This window comes from Taudactylus pleione, unplaced genomic scaffold (assembly GCF_031769625.1).
Source record: "Taudactylus pleione unplaced genomic scaffold, aTauple2 ptg000017l, whole genome shotgun sequence".
Classification (NCBI taxonomy): domain Eukaryota; kingdom Metazoa; phylum Chordata; class Amphibia; order Anura; family Myobatrachidae; genus Taudactylus; species Taudactylus pleione.
The window spans coordinates 16335339-16340944 of NW_028284419.1; the positions used below are offsets into that span (position 1 = coordinate 16335339).

Genomic DNA, 5606 nt, shown 5'->3' on the forward strand with positions numbered 1-5606 from the left:
ACTGTTTTGATGTTCCTGTGTCTCTGGGATGTCTTTTTATTCACTGATCTAAAAAAACCTTTGATGTATAATCTTCCCCCATCTCGGCAGTGGGAGGCCTAATTGTAGGTCGTGCACCCATAGATATTTCTTTGTATGTGTCCCTTCCCTATTTATTGTATTCCTCCTCCCTTCTATAACCATTCTTACGAGATCTAGGTGTGTATTGATCAGAGAGGACTCTCTGTCTCCTTACATGATTCCTATTGGGCTCATAAGTGGTCATACTGTATGTCTGGAGGAGTGTTGTTGGTTTGGATCCCTACGTAGCTGTTCTTTTTTCCCATAGTCTAAAGTCTGTAGTATAGGTTCCTTTCTAGGCTTATCTCTATATGTTCTGACTCTTCCATCTTTATAGTCATCTACGTCTCTTTGGAACTTTCTGCATTTGGTATTTAGCAATGTCTGTTCAAACTTTGATATTCTCTCTGTAACAGTCTTGTCCCTTTCTTTAAATTCTCTTGTATGGCTCCAGGGTTCTAGTTTGGTTTTTAGTAATTCAATATCCTTTTCTATTATTTTAACTTTGTCTGACCTATAGGAAATCACCAATTCCATTAATGAAAGAGAGCATTTATCTAAGATGCTCTCCCATTTCTTTTGGTAGTAATTATCGTTTTGAAAAATGGAAGGCTTAAATAGTCGCAAACCTCTGGGGATTATTTTTTATCAAGATATTTCTGTAGATTTGTGCTATCTAACCAGTGCTTAAGTTCTGATTTAAGGAGATCTTCCAATTTAAAAAAATCCTCTCTGAGTTCACAGTTAGTCTCCTCTTTATTCTCCCTATTGGGTTTGTCCCATTTCTCAAAATAGGTCTGCCTCCTTTGTATTCTTTCATCAAAATTGGAAAAACAGCTCATTCTGCTGCCTGTAAGACTATGTGTAGAAGCAATAGAAATTACCAACAAGTTGGGTACAGGCACTGATGAGCTGTCAGTTCCAAGCTGCTACTGAATAGGGCTAGTCAGGCCCATAAAAGCATATACATAAAACAGAGTATGTAGTAGCGCTTTTGATGATATGAATAAATTAATATATGTCTAGTTACATAAACAACTCATTATATTTAATAAAAATCAAATATAGTATAAAAAGCAATTAATTGCAGATACAATGAAAAATGTGCTGTAAAATCAGCAAACTAAAATATTAGGACAATATTCCACGCTAATTGCACATCCATACAGGCATACATCTGTTGCTATAATGCTCCTGGATAGAATATTTGTCTCAATGATAAACAATGACACTTGTAAAAATTCACTGGAACTGTCCCATATACATGGTCAAATGACAAAAGGTAGTACTTCAATCAGTTAAGGATATTGAATTAGAACCTCTATACACTCCTGCCTATACCTTCTAATATCCTGCCTTTAAACCTCTAATATCCTGCCTGAAATCCTCTAAGGATGACGCTATTTTGCGTACACAGTCATATAGTAAATAAAGACTCCAGACCTAGAACCTGTGGTTCCAAAGCACAAAGTGATATTTCAAGTAAAAGTACAGTCAGTTACATGCTATGATCTAAGTACAATTTAGCGCAAAGAATTATACAGACCCAAGTACAGTTATACATATGCAGTGCTCTGGGCCAGATGTAGGCTTCAGCAAGAAACCCCCGTCTATCAGCATTCAGCAGGAAGACTCAGACTGGGGTCACAACACACACGTTTATACTCTCACAGAAACAGACAACACAATAGAGAGGCTTGCCGCTAATGCCATTGGTTCCCAGGAGGATGCATCTGTTGCAGAGCATTTAACAGGTTGATTCAAATAGACACAGTCCAGCCTCTAACAACTGGTTGTCTCTGGTTTCCTGTTCATGCACATCCTAACAGTTGGTCATATAATGTACATTTTGGTGCTTTAAGTCTCTGCGGTCCATAAGTTGAGAATGCATGTTGCGATCTTCACACTGACGATATCAAAATGCTGTGCTGATCAGTATAATATCAAACATGACTTACTTATCATGTATTAAACCTTAGCTACCAAATAACCTTTATTTCTCAGCAATTATAGTAAATGAACAAACTTGAATCTTATACTTTAAAGCTTATGAGACCTTTTATGTGCATATGTACTGTGTAAGTATTTGGGGTTTGATATAAAGACGCTAGTTAACTTAGGGCAGATGCGTGTGCATGAAGCTAATAAACAGCGTTTTCATACAGGATCTTATGCATTCGCTAATATGCGACTAGTTAACAATGCAATTGTGCATATTAATGTGTGTATGAGAAATGGTGAAAGATGCAATCGCATGATGCTAATAGTAATATCGCCATATGTACTTAAGTGTGAGTTTACCTAAAATGGCGCTTGGGCGGCCATTCGCAAAATGGCGTCTTGCGATCTCATTTTCTAAAATGGCGTCTTGCGGCCAGTCGCAAGATGGCGTCTTTACGATCTAATTTTAAGCTGATCTTGTCTGAGCCAATTATCCAGTTTCGACAGTCCACCCTTTGATAGTGAACAACATGATATCACAATCTGATTTTAAAAATTTATTTAGGCTTACATTTATATATTATGTAGTGTTATTATGGGATGGCACAAGGTTGTTCTTAATCCATCAATAATGTGTCTCTGAGTGGGGACATAAAACTACTATAATACGCACACCGTGGATCTTGGAAGATCATGTGAAAGGTGTGGGGATACACCAGTCCTATATAGGCAGTCTTGAAGGGGAATTTGAGACTTTACATTATCTGAGGTGTTTTAAAAATAACATTTCAATAATACATTCTATGCAGGTCTAAATATAATACATTAAATGATGGTATTTCCTAGTTCATTGTTGTAATGCAGTTCTATTTTTACCTCGGTATTCATATTATCATTACTGACCACCATCATAATTTCGTTCTTTCGTTTTACTTTATTTTTACATTTTCCACACTTCAACACAATAGGAATACACTGAACACATATGCCAATTATTATGATGACAATCAGTATAAGGATCAAGAATTTGCCTATGTTGGCGATTACTTCCTGGACCCATTCCCCTAGACCTGAGAACCATTTCACTGGGTTCAGCCATGAAACCCACCCTTCTATCTTCTCCCCTACTTCAGCCACTGAAGCGTTATGGTTCTTACGAAACTCCCATTTTATCTGGAGAATTTCATCCATCTTTCGGTCTATCAACTCCTTGGGGTCTCTGGTATCATTGGTGACATAGGTGCAACATTTTACTTCAAATTGGGTGGCCAAAGTTATGCAGTACCCTCCAGTAACAGCAGTTAAATAATTTAACACTAGCCTGTGTTGCACCAGTTCTTTCTTATACGCTTGCAATTCTCTCCCAGTATACCTGAATGTGTCATCATACATCTCGGTGATATTATCTATCAATTTAGCAAGTTCCTGAATATATCTAAAATGTAATGTACCCGAGCGATCCTGGTGGGATCCAGTGTGACTAAAACTTGGAAGCCAGTTGTCTCACTAATTAATTGAGTGGCTTTATGCACGTCACCAGGTATCATATTTCATTTGTCTCTGTGTTCATATTGTGTGTGAAGATATGGTGATGGTGTATTTTTATGAATCCCGAGCATTTCAACATGTGTGAGGGTCATAACTTCTGGGACTACTCTTCCCAGGTAATGCAATCCTTTGGAACGCGGAGAGAGCCACTTATATGCCTTTCTTCCACATATAAAATACACATTATCGGGGAGAACATAAGGGATGGTATGCATCATTATCATTAAACACATTTCTCTTGCAAACAATCCTATCTCAGGCTCTTCCACCTGGTATATGCAAGTTTCTGGTTGTATTATTTTAGCATGATAACCATCTGGTACCTTACCAATAATTTCTTTGGTGGAACTCAATGTATACCGGTACCTAAAATGTTTCCCACTAGATTTAATTGAGCATAACAGATCATGGTTTATGGACTCATTATCAGCTCTCTGTGGGAAGGTCATCATCTGATTATTCCCCATCACTTCCCAACTCTCGGGTTTATTGGGGTTGGTTATGTTTAAACACAAAAGTGATATATCTACTTGGAATTGATAGAGTTTAAAATTTGGTGGTTTGGATGAGAGGAATTTTCCATCCAATGTTTTCCCTTTTTGCAATTCTAAAATTTCCGTGATATTCAGTGGAAATGGCACCAACCCTACATTATGCTGTCCCTGTGGCACATGTGAACACACCCAGCAATCAGTTTGATTTAATATTTTGCCTACCATGCTATGATAATCCTCTAAAGGATACCCACCCCAGTATGGATTATATTTAGGCTGGCACCATTGAATACAGTTCCCATCAACTAAGGACCCACAAAGCTCACAAATACAGGAATCTTCAGACGATAAACTTCCACACCGTCCCCGAGTATCCGGAATAACAGCTCTCTTAACAATAACAGTACTAATATTGGTCAGACTCTCCCCTTATTGGCATTGCACTCCTCCTGATTCCACTCCATCAGCACTGCCATCAGCTCCCATCTCCTCAATCGGTCCCCCATCACAGAAATCGGATATCCCAGAACCAACCAGAATGGTGAACACTCTAAAAGAGAATATGAAAATGAACACAGCAGGCCCGTCCATTGCCACAACAAGACCTGCAAATTTCTTTTAGTTCAGGTATCTCTCCACGACCTTTTCAATCTTCCCGGAACAAGTTTGCGATCGACATGTCCATTCTATCAGCCTTGTCTCCGACTTGTTTCTCCACCGGTTGATTGACCTTTTTGCAGTGAGTGGAATGGACCCAGGTATCTCTCTCAGCCACCTTCAAAGATGTAGTACTTGTCAGCAGCACCTGGTACGGACCTTCCCACTGATCAGTCAAACAACCTGAACTCAAGAAATTTCTGATCATAACATATTTTCCTGGTTCAACATCATGACATTTAGTTTCAGGCATATCATGGGACAACAATTTCAGTTTCTGCTGTTGCTGCTTTAATTGCTTGCTCATTGATATAAGATACCTTACAGTTACCTTGTTGTTACCTTTCAAGTCTTCCTGTGGACTTATATGTCTACCGAACAGTATTTCAAATGGGGACAAATTTAGAGGGTGTCTAGGAGTGGTCCTTATGCTATGCAGGACCAACGGTAATGCTTCTGGCCATCCTAGTCCAGTCTCTGCCATGATTTTACTTAACTTGTTTTTAATAGTCCCATTCATCCTCTCTACCTTGGCACTGGCTTGCTGGTAGGGGGTGTGAAGTCGGCTATTAATACCCATCAGCTTACACATATTTTGGAAAACATCACCTGTGAAATGAGTACCCCTGTCACTCTAGATGATTTTAGGGATAACGTATCTGCATCCAAATTCCTGAACTATTTTCTTGACAGTAAATGCAGCAGTATTAGTGGCCACTGGGTAGGCCTCAACCCAGTTGGAAAATACATCAGTGCACACTAACACATACTTAAGGTTCCTGCAGGGTGGTAATTGGATGAAATCAATTTGTATTACCTGGAAAGGTCCATCAGTCAGGGGAATGTGGGATGGTTCGGTAGGGATTGCTTTCCCTATGTTCTTCCTCAAGCAGTTCAGACAGGAAA

At 39.0% G+C, this 5606-nt stretch overlaps 1 pseudogene; it reads right to left on the reverse strand.

The window, feature by feature from the left end:
* Positions 1-261: 261 nt before the first annotated feature.
* LOC148540830 (uncharacterized) lies at positions 262-902 on the reverse strand (annotated as a pseudogene).
* Positions 903-5606: the final 4704 nt, after the last annotated feature.